This window comes from Balaenoptera ricei, chromosome 7 (assembly GCF_028023285.1).
Source record: "Balaenoptera ricei isolate mBalRic1 chromosome 7, mBalRic1.hap2, whole genome shotgun sequence".
Lineage (NCBI taxonomy): Eukaryota > Metazoa > Chordata > Mammalia > Artiodactyla > Balaenopteridae > Balaenoptera > Balaenoptera ricei.
Genome location: NC_082645.1, coordinates 105,974,596 through 105,992,426, shown reverse-complemented (window position 1 = coordinate 105,992,426; position 17,831 = coordinate 105,974,596). Strand labels below are relative to the sequence as shown.

The 17,831-nt window shown below is 39.2% G+C and overlaps 1 pseudogene; it reads right to left on the bottom strand.

Annotated features, from left to right (window-relative positions):
• Positions 1–9,253: 9,253 nt before the first annotated feature.
• On the bottom strand, positions 9,254–17,207 carry LOC132368824 (ATP synthase subunit beta, mitochondrial-like; annotated as a pseudogene).
• Positions 17,208–17,831: the final 624 nt, after the last annotated feature.

Sequence of the window (17,831 nt, the reverse complement as noted above, 5' to 3'; positions counted from 1 at the left end):
GGTGGGTCACTAGAACCACAGCGGGGGATACAAAGAATTATAAGGTGCATCTGCTGCCCCCAAGGAGTTGATAACCCTGGAGGGTTGGGTGGACATTGTTTAAAAACATGAAAACAACCTTTATGATTGAATTCAATTCAAAAATATCTGTTTTTCTACATGAGTTTTCATGGCACTGATTAATAGTTGCTCCAGGAAAAAAAAAGGTGGTAGGAAGGAAATTTCTAGATAATTTTGGGAATTGCTCACCACACACTCATCTTGGAGATTTACAGTGTACATACCCACTCACCCCCACCCCCGACATGCACATGGTTCTGAGACATTCAGCAATGAAGAAATATCTCGACTTTTTAAAACTTCATGCATTTTACATTTTATTGTTGAATATTCTATTATTGAAATCTTTTTCTTCTTAAAGAATGTTTAGCAACATCCTGAGAAATTGTAGGGTGAGGAAACTTATTTCATAAATTGATGACTCTCTCCTTGGATGATCAGAATTCTCAGGGATTGTTTTCTCTGGTTTCCAGTAGACATATTCTGTTCTGTTCACAGAAGGTGTTGAATGCAGCACATTTAATATGCACTAAGTCCATGGAACTAAAAAGGTATAATTAGGAGTTTTCAAAGTTGTATCTTTATTTAAAATTAGACAACTGACATTTTTTACTTTGAAGTACTCTCCAACTTTTTATCATGTCAGCTGAAAAGACCAAACTTAATAAAGATGAGAAATGTACAGTCTTATTAGATCCTGGCTCAACTGTTTGGCTCCTCTAAAGTCTAGTCTTCTGATTTATGACTCATCTGAAACATAATAATTTAAAAAGTCCATCGTAACAAAATTGTTAAAATGCTAGATAAATTCCACTGTGGATATCAGATGAGAAATATACCTTCCATGAATGATATATTTCAAGAGCCAAAAAAAGTGGAATTCACATGAAATGTTACGTGCTTCAGAATGAAATAATCCCTGATTCGTGCAGAGAGACCATAAACACGAATGTATGCACATTTATGGACACGAAACTGTGAGACTTGGCATGCTGCCCCCATCTGTGATGGCTTTTCTGAAAAGGACAAAAAAGTCCACCTGTTCGACTTCCATTAGGCCTGCAAATGTAAGGCAGGCCAACGAGGTCCTGAGCCTACCTTTAATATGTGACTTTTGGAAATTGGTCTCATTACGTTGAACCCCACATCAGAGGAAACGCAACTACTCAAAACAAATTTGTCAGGAAAAGCAGACAAATGAATAAAAAGCCAGTTAACCAAGTCAATATCCTGCTTCCCTTCACAAGTACTTCTTCCTTGGGCATATGGCAATGGTCAGTGTGTGGTCTCTGCCTGATATTATGGAAACAATGCTTGCAAACAATTGGGCTTTCATACTGGGGGCCTTGGGGAAGGTGTGCCTTCATACAGGCACCACACAGGTGGGTGCTTTTCTGAAGTCCTGCAGCAGAAAGAACGCCATCCTGGGAGGGGGTAGATGTGGATATTCAATAAGACACTGGGTTAAGGAGTTGTGTGAAATTAGGAAAACCACACCTTCTCTCCTGGCTTCAGTTTTCTTCTCTGAAGGGAATTTTGAGTTCTTAAAGCTCTGTGACCCTACATTTTTTATGCCAAAATTATTTCCAGTTTATTGTTCCTTTCAATGGCTTAAAGGCCAAGTAAATAAAAATAATTAAGAAATTCACTTTGGCAAATGTTTCGCGCTTTTATATTCAATATTGTATCTTTTGGAACCAAAACCCAAAAGCCTCAAATTATTATTTCACTATTTCTCTCACTACACTTTTAAGCCGTACAGGAATTTTAGAGTACTCTTAGATATGTGTTGATCTCCCTGTGCTTTTTTGGATAGCCCGTTATACCAGCTCTCAGCGGGACCCGGAGATGGTTTACTTCTCTCATTTCTCCCAAATTGGGGCCACATGGCCTTCTCACTGAGTTCCTGTTGGAGGAAAATGGGATTTTAATCTATGAGACTTAATTGCCATCAAGGTTGGTCTGTTCTTCTACTGAAACCAGAGTCCACTTTTCTTAGTTGCAGCCTTTCCAAAAAGCCCACCTACTGTAATTAGAAGGGAGGACCTCTGCGCCCGAAATGCCTGTGGTCCCTGACTTGATCTGTTACTTCCCCGCTTCCTCCTGATTGCTTGCATGTCGGCCACTTCCCCAACATCTACATTTGTGTTTTCACATTCTCCGTGTGTAAGAGAGAAAGAGAACCAGCACCGTATCCGCGTCCTCTGACGCATGTCTGCTCCCCAGGATCAGTTTCACAAACCCTCTTATTTGAAACACTGAGGTTAAATATCCAGCTGGAGAGAGACCACGATGGGAGGTTGCATGACAAGTTAAATCATTTTCTAGGGAACATCAAGGAATCGTCTCAGTTCTTTGACTGCTTGGCAATTTTGTTTCACTGCTTCTTGCCTTCTTTTTCTGTTTTTGTAATTCTGTTTTATTGGCAATTTCTCAAGGTGAGTACACTGCTAGTCTTGGTGACATGTTGATTGTATTCAGGTCTTTAGACAAGGAAAATTTCTTGTAATGTTCATGAGCTTGTAGATGTGAAGATGAGAACCTTCTTTTGCACTGCCTCGTGTTTCCATGGTGTGGGAGTTGTGTGTTAGAGGAAAACCCCTATTGTCCACTGTCCCACTTTCATTGGTCTCCAGAGCATAAAGAGGGGCTTTCTGATGGGTTAGTTTGGGAGAAAGAACATGATAGAGCCCTTTCCTCCTCTCACTCTCTGTTTCTCTGTCTCTGTCTCTCCTTTTTGTATATCTGTCATACTGCAGACACCATGCATTCTGGTCCACTGCTGGCTAGGGGGTTTGTATTTGCCCAGCTCCGGAGACCAGAGAAATGCACAATCCGGTTAAATTCAAAGGTGAAGTATCAACACTTTCAGTCATAACTTTAAAGCCACATCCTCCCAAATAGCCTTGCTTCCTCCTCCTTCTTCTCTTTTCCTTTTTCGTAAGTAGTAAACCTAATATTTTGGTCTCCAAGTATCTGATTCCTATGTCTTTCAGTTTTCTCTGAACTCTGGAGGGGTGCTTGGCCCTCAGTCCTTTTAAGTTTGGAGACGAATGGCTTCTTCTGCTCCTACATTTTCCATTTTTTAGAAGATTTTATTAGACTGAAAGAAACTTCCAGAAACTTTTTACAAATAGAAACTAGATTAGTCTTTCAGAATCAATTAAGACAAATAACAACGTCGCTAGGGAAGTTTACTTAGCAACATAACAATCATCAGGATGGAATGATTTAATCATCTCCACCTAAAATGGAAATAGGAATAATGACCCAGCCTCAATTTTCAGAAATGTTTAAGTGCGTAAACATATGTCCTTTGGGGCTGCAGTTTTCCAGCAATCATTTTCTGTTTCTTACCCACCTGTACAACAGTAGGGATTAGTTGAAAACTTTCAACTACACATCCTACTCCACACATGCCATGTGGGAAATACAGTGTATAAAGAACACAATTTCTAGCTTTCAAAACAAACATGAAAAGGGATATTACACAGCGTGGCTCTGGAAAATGGAAGAGTGCATATAATAGTTATGGATGTGTGCAGAATTGTGTATGTTGAATAGAGAGAAAACTGGTTTGGGACAGGTGAGAGAGAGGGTTTCAGAGGTGGTCCTTGAATGCCCAGCTGGTTGCGTAGGGCATACTGTAATATTCTTCCAGGAGCATCCATATTATGTATTGATTTTGTTTTTAAATTTTAGCTTTCAGAGGCAAGAAAATTTCCGTACAGTATTGTACTTTAGTGATACTGAGATTGTTTGACCCCTAAGGAAAAATGGCAGCTAATAAAGGTCTCTTAGAAGAAATTTTTTTCCACGAAGCTTTAAGTTGACCTAAAAAGTCTAACCTTTATTTTTTTAATTAATTAATTAATTATTTTTGGCTGCACTGGGTCTTCGTTGCTGCGTGCGGGCTGTCTCTAGTTGCGGTGAGCAGGCTTCTCATTGTGGTGGCTTCTCTTGTTGTGGAGCACGGGCTCTAGGCGCACGGGCTTCAGTAGTTGTGGCTCACGGGCTTCAGCAGTTGTGTCGCATGGGCTTATTTGCTCCGCGGCATGTGGGATCTTCCCGGACCAGGGCTTGAACCCGTGTCCCCTGCATTGGCAGGCGGATTCTTAACCACTGCACCACCAGGGAAGCCCTAACCTTTATTAAGGTGGAATCATTTTGGAAATAGAGGTGTATTTTCAGAAATTTCACTTGTTTTTCAAATGTTTCAATATTTCTTACAATTATGAAGATATGTATGAATGCAAAGAGTTTCCAAAAGCTTTGACTTTTCTCATAAATATTTTACATGGCAACAGAAAGAATATTTTTCTTTCTCTGGTGCTCCTGGCAAACCCTTTCATTCCCTGGAAAATAAAGCAGAGACTGAAAGCATTGGGGTAATGCCTCCTCTGGTTGTATAGGTCAAGAAGGCTTTATCCAGGCCATTTCTGATAGCAGTCCCTCCCACCCCCATGAATGTCTTTTTGGTTGGAGACTGAATTTTTGTCCTCGATTTGGCACCTCCCGTTCTGCTGGCGGGGACTCTTTCCTGTGCACCTGTGAGAGTGCTCAAGGAAGCAATTCACAGTTGTTCTTGGACTTCTTGGAGAATTCACAACAGCCTGATTTTAAAAACATGGGTGCTGGAGCACTGCTTGATTGTGAAATGTTTTTGAGGTGTTATTATGTTTTGCAATGCCTGCATTTTAGACACAGAAATAAATAAAAAGTTCGAAATGGAGCCATGCATAGGTAGAAAGAAAATATTTGAAAAACAGTAATAAAATGTTGAAAGTAATTGGATGTGTGGAGAATTGTGTCTTGGACTGTCTTCTTTTATGATTCGGAAAAAAAAAATTACCAGGCTTAAGAGAAAAGTAGAGTAAATGCATTTATACTGACGTTTCTCCAGCAGATTCCTTTTTTTAAAAATTTTATTGGAATAGAGTTGATTTAAAACGTTGTGCTAGTTTCAGGTGTACAGCAAAGTGAATCAGTTATACATATACGTATATCCACTCTTTTTTTTAGATTCTTTTTCCATATAGGTCATTACAGAGTATTGAGAAGAGTTCCCTGTGCTATACAATAGGTCCTTATTAGTTATCTATTTTATATATAGTAGTGTGTCATTTGTAGCAACATGGATGGACCTAGAGATTGTCATACTGAGTTAAGTAAGTCAGACAGAGAAAGACAAATATGATATCACATATGCGGAATCTAAAAAATAATGGTGCAAATGAACTTCTTTACAAAACAGAGTCACAGATGTAGAAAACAAACTTATGGTTACCGAGGGGGAAGGGATGGGGAGGGGTAAATTGAGAGATTGGGACTGACATATCCAGCAGATTTCTTTACAGTCAACTCAACTTAAAGTCATGTAGGTTTGATTGAAAAATAGTTCTGTATATCTGGCAAGGATGTGTTCCTCAAGGGAACATGTATCTTTGGGAGAGGTGCACGTGGGATAGAGGAGGGAGAAGGCAGTATCCACTTGCAGAGAGATGGCCACTGGTGTGGAGGGCACGGCTGATTGGTTCCCTAGCACCCACTTCACCTCTGCCCCACTGTAGAGCTGCATTTGGTTTATGTAGGATTGATCTTCAGCTCTAGTTTATTGGGTGGACATTGAAGGGCCTGACCCTAGAGTAATTCTGCACCACTGGCTGCTATAGTGAATGGTTCACAGGTGAGCGTATGATAAATAGAGTGGAGCTTAGGTCAGTTGTAGAATTAGAAGCATCTTCTAAATGGGTGGTCTATGGATGTGAGGCCTGGAATTGTTATCCATTTTGCTACCAAGAGAGAGGAAGCCAGCTTGAATACAACCCAACTAAGACTAAGCCAACCAATGCATATTATTTTCTTGGTCACTGAGGTTAGTTCAGAGGTGGACACAGGATTAGAATTGGTCCTTAAGAGAGAATATGATGACTTTTGTTCAATGATTGGGAGGACATAATTCTCACTTCTTGTGTGTGAGGTGGTTTGAGAATCTAAGGCCATTTTCCCTCAGGAAGGTGGAGGAAGGTGACCTGAAGCCAGATTCAGCACACGGAGGAGGCAGAGTCTGAACAACTGTAGAGAAATGGTGCTGAAACTTTGATCAAACCTCTCCTGAAGGTTTTTTTAATTTGACATACAATATTATATTTTAATTATTTATATTTTATTTTATATTTTAATTTGAAATATATTTGACATACAATATTATATTAGTTTCATGTGTACAATATAGTGATTCAACATTTGTATGCATTGTGAAATGGTCACCACAGTAAGTATAGTCACCATCTGTTACCATACAAAGTTAATACAGTGTTCGTGACTTAATTTCCCATACTGTACATTATAGCCACATGACGTATTTATTTTACAACTGGAAGTTTGTACTTCTTTTTAAAAAAATTTTATTTATTTATTTATTTATTTTTGGCGTGTTGGGTCTTCGTTTCTGTGCGAGGGCTTTCTCTAGTTGTGGCAAGGGGGGGTCACTCTTCATCACGGTGCGCGGGCCTCTCACTATCGCGGCATCTCTTGTTGCGGAGCACAGGCTCCAGACGCGCAGGCTCGGTAGTTGTGGCTCATGGGCCTAGTTGCTCCGCGGCATGTGGGATCTTCCCACAACAGGGCTCGAACCCGTGTCCTCTGTATTAGCAAGCAGATTCTCAACCACTGCGCCACCAGGGAAGCCTGGAAGTTTGTACTTCTTGACCCCCTTCACCCATTTTTGTACTCCCCCAACTTTCCTTCTTTTAGGGAGGAAACAAACACCAGTTTGTTCTCTATATCTATGAGTCTGGGTTTTATTTTTTTGGTTTTATTTTTTAGATTCCACATATAACTGAAATCATGCAATATTTGTTTTTCTCTGTCTGCCTTGTTTCACTCAATACCCTCAAATTCCATCCATTTTGTTGCAAATTGTAAGGTTTCTTTCTTTTTTTTATGGCTGAGTAGTACTTCATTGTACATATATGCCACATCTTTATTCATTCATACCTTGATGGACACTTAGGATGTTTCCATCTCTTGGCTATTGAAAATATACAGTGAACATGGGGTGCATATATCTTTTTGAATTAGTCTTTTGTTTTCTTGTAATAGATACCAATAGAAATGGAATTGCTATATCATATGGTAGTTCTATTTTTAATTTTTTGAGGAACCCCCATACTCTTTCCATAGTGGCTGCACCAATTTACATCCCCACTAACAGTGTGTGAGGGTTCCCTTTTCTCCACATCTGGCGACACTTGTCATTGCTTGTCTTTTTGATAATAGCCATTCTGACAAGTGTGAGGCGATATTTCATTGTGGTTTTTATTTGCTTTTCCCTGATGATTAGTGACGTTGAGCATCTTTTCATGTGCCTGTTGGCCCTCTGTATGTCTTCTTTGGAAAATTGTCTATTCAGATCCTCTGCCATTTTTTAATTAGATTTTTTTTTGTTATTGAGTTGTATGAGTTCTTTAAACATTTTGGATATTAACCCTTTATCAGATACGTGATTTGCGAATATCATCTCCTGTTCAGTTGATTGCCTTTTCATTTTGTTGATGGTTTCCTTTGCTGTGCAGAAGCTTTTTAATTTGATGTAACCTCCTGAAGTTTTTTGCTTTTCTCCACTTTGAGTTTTGTAAGCCAGTAATTTCTGTTACAAATAAATGAATTGTTTGAGTTGGAAACATTAGTTGATTTAAATGAACTTGAATCAATGTTACTCCCTAAAGAGAAGTTAACACACTATCCTGTTATATGCTATCATACATACAAAAATGCACATTACTTTTTTAGGTGTCCTAAGAAGAATATTAACATGCAAAGGACAAAGAACAGTAAAACATGCACATTTAAATCTACACCTTCACTATGTAGGTCAAATGCCACAGTCACTTAGTTTCAACTGATTTACTGGAGAAAACACAAAAGCATATAATAAGAATCAGATGTACTACAAGTTGCATATAACTAATTGGATTCAACAAAATCTTGGAGATGTTTCTGCTTGTTTTTTTGAGCAATCCAACAATTTAATCAAAATAAAAACGGTCTTCTTTCAGTTCAGAGCAACAAATGAAAAGTATACAGTACAACATAAGAAAACAATGCAATTTTGTTCAATTGAGAGACACACACACACATACCAAGAAAACTACAAACATATACACAAGCACACAGAAAAAATTATGCAATGACACACACACAAATAATTTACCTAAACACAAAGCTAAACTATCTCACATGCTGAAGTCCATGGATACCAATGTACAAAGAAAGGGTATCTGCCTTATCTCAACAATTACAGTTTGCTCTAAGGTGACAACCCAAATAATTGAAATACCCAGTGGTTATTAAATTTATGATACTTTAATATTTTTATGTCTTTTCCTTCTTTAAAAAAGCAAAGGGCAAAGCCATTTCATAAAATTTTTCAAGAACCAAATCAAACTCTAATGTAAAACTAATGGAATTATAAAGTGCCTTGAACTTCATTTTTTGTTTGTTTGTTTGTTTGTTTTCAATCTAAGACCACAAGGCGGGTAGAATAAAGGAGGAAGAAGACAGAGGGTTTCATAGGGTAAGAAAGAATGAAGACACAAGAAGAAGAGAATGAGAACTAGAATTGTTACTTAGCAAATGAATAATGAATAAATTAGAGGGTCAGAGGAAAATGCATAGATAGTAGTTTCAGGATCTTTAAGTCTCATCATAACATCATTATTATCATCAAGCAATCCATCAGTTTAGCTTCGGTCATGCTTATGTCAAAAAATCATTTGAGTTGGTCAAATCAGTTATATTAATAATTGGTTATCTTGATAAAAATTTAAATCAAAGTTTTTGGAATTGTCAAAGCAAAACCAAAAATTGTTCTGAAGATGATAGTTGCATAACTGTTTTGCTCACAGCCCCATCTAAGGGGAAAATGCCCTGCCTACAGTGCCTGTTAAATTGATTATCATGTTTTATACTTTATCTGGGTCCTGTGTTCACAGATTATTAAACTAGATATGGGCATCTGATTCCAGGGTACCAACACCATAAGCTCTCCAGCAAATCTGAGCATGTTCTGGTGCTAGGAGACAAACTGGACCAATTAGATTTTTCCATCTCAGGGACTGAAATGAAGAAAGACAAAGGAGTCTGTCAGTTGACAATAAAGCAGAAGCTGAAAAGTTGCTTTGAGGTGAACTTAGACATCATAAGCGAAAGTCACGGGCAGCCAGAAGTATGAAGAAGCAGATATTTGGAGGAAGAACAGCAGGAAGCCGACCGTGGCGGGTATAGAGTCCTATAGTCATAAAGCACAGTCATACTGTTAGCAGAACATAAAGAGCCAGGAACTTCGGCTTCCTGGCATCCCTGGAGATATTGTGATCTCCCAATTCTTTCTGAGGTGGGGACCTATTACAGCAGCTGTTTTGTGAAAGATCTAATTCCCTGGTGGTGCCAAGGGTATTTCTGCAATAAACTCCCCTATTACTTGAGCTAACTTGAGTGTGTCTCTTTCCCTGCAAACCAGAGGAGTTGGATGAAATACTTCTCAACTCATTTTGAGCATTTCTGCCTCTAAGCCTTCGATTACATATAAGAATTAGCTGGGGAGTTCGTTAGAAATATGGTTTCCTGAAACAGAACTTTGGAGATTCTGATTTGATGGTATGGAGAAAGCCCTGGAGTCTGTTGATTTTTTTCTGATGTAGCCGTCAGGAGACTGGTATTTGGGAAGCACTGCATTGGCTTCTGTTCCCCTTTACTGGGAATCCTCTGATCTTGTGGCCCTCAAACTTTTTGGTCTCAGGACCTTTTTTTCACTCTTGAAAATTATTGAGGACACAAAGAGCTTTTGTTTGTGTGCTTTATGTGTATCAGTATTTATGATATTAGAAATTAAAATTGGGAAATTATAAATGTTTTTGTAAATTCATTAAAAATAATAAACCATTGTGGGTTGTTAGTTTCCTGGTGCTGGTGTAAAGGAATGGTTTAACAACAGAAATTTGTTGTCTCACAGTGCTGGAGAATGGAAGTCTGAAATCCAGGTGTAGGTAAGGTTGGTTTCCTCCGAGGGCTGTGAGGAAGTTCTGTTCCGTGTCTCTCTCTAACTTCTGGGAGCCTCAGTTGTTCCTTGGCTTGCAGATGATATTCTCCCTGTATCTTCACATCATCTTCCTACCTCTGTAGGAAATGTAAGAAACGCAAATGTCTGTCTGCCTTTGTGTCCAAATTTCTCCTTTTTATAAGGACACCAGTCACACTGGATTTGGTTTCACCCTAATGACTTCATCTGAACTTGATCATCTACAAACACCCTGTTTTCAAGTAAGATCACCATCACAGGTATTGGGGGTTAGGATTTTTTGGGAGACACATTTCAACCCATAACACAAGTTAACAACAACACCAAAAAAACATTTTTTTTGTGAAAATAAGGATATTTTCCAATATAAAAAAATTTATTGAGAAAATAGACATTGTTTTGCATTTTTATAAATCTCTTTGATATCTCATTTAATAGAAGATAACTAAATTCATCTTCCCAATCTGCTGGGGTTTATTGTTTTAGTTGAAATATGTGCAGAAAATCTGATCTCACACAAAAATACAGTTGGAAAAAGGAGAGTTATTTTAAAAGTCTTTTAAGGTAATTGTGCATAATTTTCTATGATACTATACCGAAACTTGACAAATCATAGTTTCATAAAGTTTATTGTTATGTGGAATTTGAAACCAGAGCAAAAATATTTTCAAACCTTGTTACATCAAAATTCATTGGCATCTCTTGCAATTTGAAGGGTTCTTTTACCCATGTGTGATTTTGTAACATCACGCAATGATCATTTAAAAAATATTGGTTTCCTGAATTATGTAGATTTTCAAAATTTACAGTGGAAAACTCCACTGTATCCGTATGAGAGAATGAGAAAAAAGTCATATAAAGTCTTAGGATTGTTAGCAAAATAATTTTTCACCTCATGGGTCATCTGAAAGGGGTCCCAGGGACCACCATAGGTCTCCAGGCCACACTTTGAGAACTAATTCATTCTTACTTGAGGAAATTCTCCCAATATTTCAAGTACCACCTTAAATTCTCGTCTCCCTAGTATTCTAACTGACCTCCCCACATAGATGGGATTACCTCTTCCTTTGTATGGCTCTATTTGTGCACTCATTATATGGTCTCCATGTGAGCTCCAGGGACTGAATCTTAATATACATTTTTATTACTGTAGGGAAAGAACACAATGCCTTAAGAAAGATTCTTTCTGGTTTGAACTAGATCAAATTCATTATGTTGTTTTTATGCAGAATAGTTTTTAATAATCAAGGGACCCAGCTTTAACTGTTGCTATTTCCATTGTTTATTGTAAAGCAGACTTTCTCATCAATTAAACATTTTTTGACTTTCCTACCCTGAGATGGAAAATAGTTTGTAAAAATGTTGTTTACATTTATTTTCTTGAAATTCCACAAATGATGTACCCTTAAGCTTTTACATATGTCTCTTCCTCTCTCTAGATTGCTGTCTACCTAGCAAACTTCTACTCATCCTTCTTGATGCAAATCAAAAATTACCTCCCCCAGCTCCATGAGACACTGTTCATCTCCTAAAGTAATTGCAGTCATGCTGTATTGTGCTAAAGTCGTTTTTGCAATTTTCTCTTAAAAGAATCTTTCAAAGATGCTCAAATGGGCCAGAGAAAGAGATCTATTTCTCACTTCTGTTGTGTAGTTGGTAAGGGCAGGAGTGTTGTGTTATGTCACTCATATCTACATGAGTAGAAAAGAGTATAGTACCTTGGATGGGGTATTCCCAGCCAACTTAACAAATGATAGATCATCTTTCAGTCAGACCCCCGTTGGTTTCCAGAGGCAGAACTTCAACTCTAACTGAAGTCAAATAAGCGTTTATTTGTGAGTATATATTGGTTGATTGGAAGGTTCACAGAATTGAAAAGCAGCTGTACCACAAGCCTCAAGCATACAGGAACCAGGCCTGCTCCAGGGAATTCAGAGATTGGAACTGGGACCAGCATGCTTTCAGGACTTCATGACTCATCTTTATTTTTTTTTCTATAGACCAGCTTTCTCTATGAAGCTAGAACCATGGCTGCTACCAATAGCTCCTGGCAGCGTATCTTACCAGCACTGTCATCTACAAGAAGGGACTTTTCTCCCAGAAACAACTGAAAAACCTCAGGACCATTAGATGGCCTTGTTTTGGATTACCTGTCCAATTCCTGGACAAATTATTATGACCAGGAGGGTGAAAAACTAGACTTGGCTCAGATTGGGTCATAGGCCAATCTTAAGCACAATTGCTGTGTCCAAGGAGGGGGTTCATGAAAGAAGAGGGCAATAATCTTTTGAAGCTAATTATTGGAACTGGGGCATAAAAGACTGGGGAGAAACAGTTCCCCTCCAAAAGATGGCAAGTTCTGTTTTCAGAAAAGAGGAGGAGTCCTAGATAGACTAATCATTAAATGTCCACCATAATAACTGGCTGGTCTGTCTTTACAGAATCCCTTGTGAAGGCATTTGAAAATACCATGTTAGCCAGCCATGGCCAATTTAATCATGTTGTATGCTTTGGAGTATTGACATCAATTAATATATCTGTGACTGAATGAACATAGTTATTTAATAATTGTACTTTAATATTTCAGGTTACATGCTTTCCTAGTATTGCAAATCAACACTTCACAGAAAACTGTTATTGTTTTCCTATGGCGAATAATGTAATGAAATTACATGAGCACTACCAGATTTTGCACAGAATTGGCATTCACATTAGTTTCCCCAGGATTAATTTGGGCTGGCCATATAACGTGGTCTTCCTAGGGTAGCTATTGCCCTGATAAGACCTTCAAGAGGTTTGAACGGGTGACCCAGAGCCACTGTGCCATTCAGAGGACTCTGAGTCTGTACTTGAATACCAAGCACAGGGCTTGGCACAATGGGTTGACTGCTCTCCTCAGAGCAAACCCAATGCCTAACTGCTTCACTCAAAATAATCCAATGTCATATGAATAAATCTCATACTCCATTTTCACCTTACACCTACCTTCTTATTTAGTTATCAGTTATCCTTAATTTTCATAATTGCCTATCATTGTTGACAACCTAGTTTAATTCAGTATACATAGAAGTCTCTCAAATATTTCTGCCCTCATCATTCTATTATAGTTGCTCTGGCTAAGATCCCCAATGTTGATCTCAGGTTAAATGTCAGAGGGTCCTCTTCCTAGGTTTCAATCTACATTAGATTTCCTATATTAAACTATCTCATCCTTCCCTTATTTTTCTTTCATAGCACTTCATATAATTTATAATTATAGACATATGTTTATTTAACTAATGTCTTCTCTCTAACTCTAATCTCATGAAGATAGGTACCAGATCTTTGTTCATTGTTGGACTTGATGTATTAGATGCTCAGAGAATTTTTGTTCAGTGACTGAATGAATAAAAGAAAAAGTACCTTTATGAGCCATATTCCTCCAGGAAATAAAATCTGCCTCATATGCAATGGGTAATTCTAAGTAATGGAGGAAGGGCAAATGAAAAAAGAAATAGCAGGTAGCCCAAATACGAAGACAACATAGGTTTTAATTTTTAAAGTATGTCTTCAAAAATGGCCTGTGCCCTGTAATGCTCTTGAACATTGTCTGTGAAAATAAAGTGCACATGTTTTATATTTGAATACACAGAAGCAGGAGACATCTGTCTCCCCACTGTGAGCACTCATAGGCTGGATGGTGGTGACTAAATTCTGCTCCCCTTGAGTTCCCTTTACTTTTCGGGCCAAAGAGATTGACCAACAGAAGCCAGTGGTGTGACCATCTCCAAGGACTGGTGCCCAAGCCTTTTCCTTCACATATTGACCACCTCTGAGGGGAAGAGGGAAAAATACATTGAATCAAAGGTCATTTGCACTGAAAACATCTTCCTTTCTCTGAACTCTAGCATGTGTTTTTCAGTTAAATTGGAATCATTTTTTTCAAAGGAAGCAGAAAAGCTATATTTGTTTTCCAACACTTCATCAACATCAAAGTACTTACCAAGTTTCATCTGTGTGTAGCACTTTGCTACTTGCATTCCAGCTTTGCTACTAATTAGCTGTGTAACTTGGGCATGTCATTTTGTTTCATGTAATTTTTGACTCTAGCATCCTTATTTGTGAAAAATTAAAAAAAGGTTGGAGTAGACTAAGGTCTTTCCAGATCTAACGATCAAGGAAGAAAAACAAGCATCGTATGTCTTGTGAGTTTATTTAATACAACAAAGCAATCATTTGCTCAAGGAAACTAGGAAATTCATTCACTTATTCATTCTACAGTCCTGCCTAGACTTAGAGTGTAGTGAATAAGAACATTGACATGGGAGCCTGAGCTTGGATTCTGGCTTTGCCATCTCCCTGACTCTAGGCAAGTTTCTTAACCTCTTTGTGCCTCATCACCTTCGATGTAAAGGGAGAACCATGACACTAGTACTTAACTCAAAGGATTTAGTATTAAATGTATCAGATGTTTAGAATATATAAAGATATTCAATAAATATTAGCTATTATTATTTATTGGGAACTGACTCGGTGCCAGGCACACTGTTAAACATTTGGGGTATAAGAATAAATAATGGGGCAGTTAGACTTTACTGAATCCAATCAAGCCTCTTAGTGGTTCTTAAATCTGGTTGCACATTAGAATCACCCGAAGAGCTTGTAAAATTCCATCCTTGTGTCACTCTGTGGGAATTGGGGCTCAGAAACCAGCACAAATGCTGATAATCTGGCTACTGTTATTGTTGTGAGTAATAACTGTCCTTCGTCTCTGTCCTAGGAGTCTTGTGCCTTCTCCCAGCACTCATGGAACTGAAGCAGAGTGACCTGTTAGCTTAAAAGTAGGATAAAATCTCAGACTCTTCATATTTTTTTATACAGTCTAGATCTAACCATGAGTTTATAGGAAATATAAGGGAAAGAGAACAGGATAAACAACATTATGAGGCTATAATCAGCCAAACTCAGAATGTAGGAATTCTACAGAAGAAATAATCTAATTTCTTCAACAAATAAACAGCATGGTGGGGAAGGATGGAGAACTCTTAAAGAGACTAATATCAATCAAATGAAATGCATGAGCCTTGCACAGACCATTATTCAAGTAGAACTCGCCATTCATTCATTCATTCACTCATTCATTTTGCTGGGCTAGGAGCTAGAGATACAAAGACATAAGATATAGTTTCTATTCTTAAGAATATCATCATTTAAAAAAGGGAGGCAGACATGTAAACAAATTATATAGAAACTGTGATAGAAGTAGGTACTGGATATAGTGGAGGAAAGAGGGACCATTAATTCATGGGGCCTAGATAAAAATTTAAAAAATGAATTCAGGTTGGAACTGATCCTTGAGCTTAATTTTACAGCCACCTGGAATAGCTGAGATAAGAACACTGTATTTTCCATGCACAGAGCACAGTTAACTTGTCTTCTTCAGAAAGTTCATCCATACCCAGGATGGCAATGTCCTGGAGGGATTTGTATTCCTGTAGGATCTTTTGCACCCCACAGGCAACATCATAATGCTCATTGCCAACAATGTTGGGATCCCTGATGGGACAGGTGGAGTCCAGCGGATCCACAGCTGGATAGATGCCCAGCTCAGCAACACCACGGGACAGCGCAGTGGTAGCATCCAAATGGGCAAAGGTAGTGGCAAGGGCAGGGTCAGTTAAGTCATCAGCAGGCATGTAGATAGTCTGCACAGATATGGTAGATCCCTTTTTGGTGGTGGTGATTCTTTCCTGCATGGTACCCATGGCAGTGGCCAGGGTAGGCTGATAACCCACAGCAGAAGGGATTCTGCCCAATAAAGCGGCCACTTTTTTTTTTTTTTTAATTTATCTATTTATTTATTCATGGCTGTGTTGGGTCTTCGTTTCTGTGCGAGGGCTTTCTCTAGTTGTGGCAAGTGGGGGCCACTCTTCATCGTGGTGCGCGGGCCTCTCACTATCGCAGCCTCTCTTGTTGCAGAGCACAGGCTCCAGACGCGCAGGCTCAGTAATTGTGGCTCACGGGCCTAGTTGCTCCGTAGCATGTGGGATCTTCCCAGACCAGGGCTCGAACCCGTGTCCCCTGCATTGGCAGGCAGACTCTCAACCACTGCGCCACCAGGGAAGCCCCTAAAGCAGCCACTTCTGAGCCAGCCTGGGTGAAGTGAAAGATGTTATTGATCAACAGCAATGCATCTTGACCTTTGCTTGGTCTCTGAAGTATTCAGCTACAGTTAATCCAGTCAGAACTACCCAGGCCTGAACACCAGGCAGTTCATTCATTTGACTGGACACCAGCACTACCTTGGAGGTAGCATCTTTTAAGTTGATAACACCAGACTCAGTCATTTCATGGTATATAAGTCATTGCCCTCACAGGTCCTCTCACCAACACCAGCACACACAGAGTAACCACCGTGGGCTTTGGCATCGTTGTTGATTAACTCCATGATCAGTACTGCCTTGCCAACTCCAGCACCACCAAAGAGCCTAGTTTTGCCACCCTTGGCCTAGGAAACCAGCAGATCCACAACCTTGATACCAGTAACCAGAATTTGCTGCTCAGCACTCATCTCCATGAATCCAGGAGCCTCAGCATGAAGAGCAGCAAATTGTTTGGTTTTGATGGGACCTCTCTCATCAATATATTCTCCAATGACATTCGTGATTCTGCCCAAGGTCTCAGGGCCAACAGGAATTTTGATTGGTGCACCAGAATCCAGGACTTTCTGGCCTCTAACCAAGCCTTCTGTATCACCCATGGCAATGGTCCTTACTGTGCTCTCACCCAAATGCTGGGCCACCTCCAAAACCAGCCTGATCTCCCTGCCTTGCACTTCCAGGGCATTTAGGATGGGTGGCAATCCCTCATCAAATTGGACATCCACCGCTGCACCAATGACCGCTACAATGTGCCCAGTGGTGGCGCCTGCCTTTGGCGAGGGATATATTTAAGCGGCATTGTCTCTGGCAGGCTGGAGGGCTCACAGTAAGAGATAGGCTTGCGGTAGCGGCGCTGAAGGGCTGAGTCCCTGAAAGGCCCCAGAGGCTGGGGCAGCGGCCACACGACCCACAAGACAAAACATAGCGGAGCTCGGGGCGGGGGTGGAATGAAGAGCATTTGACTTTAACACCTCACCTCCCAATCAAGTGAGAAAAATCCCTGCTGGGTTCCTTGTCTCAGAAAAGAGTCTTTTAGATTCAACACAAAATGTGATGTTATCGTCTGGAGCAGAATGCCATCCTTAAGTCCCTCACATCTCTAAGCGGAGCTGAGATGCTGGGCTAATTCACGACACTCACTGATGTGTTAAGGGCTTAGATCTTGATCAATCATCTTAAGTTGTTAGTTGTAGAACAGTGTTTTTATGCTGTTGCGTTATATAAACCTGATTTCTTTACTCTGGTGTGTAAATATTATTTCTTGGTATAAATAATTGGTTATATCAATTTGCTGGTTTTACTCATCTGTAAATCCCGAGTCTCTAGAAAAAAAAATATATACATAAAACTTATTTGATGCATTTTTTTACAATCATATAATTTAGCCCTTTCAAATGTACAATTCAAAGTTTATAAAGTAACTTTATCAAGTTGTGCAACTTGTATCAACATACATCTGTTTAAGAGCATTTCCTTTGGGCTGAAATTTGAAAGATGAATAGGTATTTGATAGGGAGACAAGGGAAGAGAAAGATAATCCAGGGAAAGTG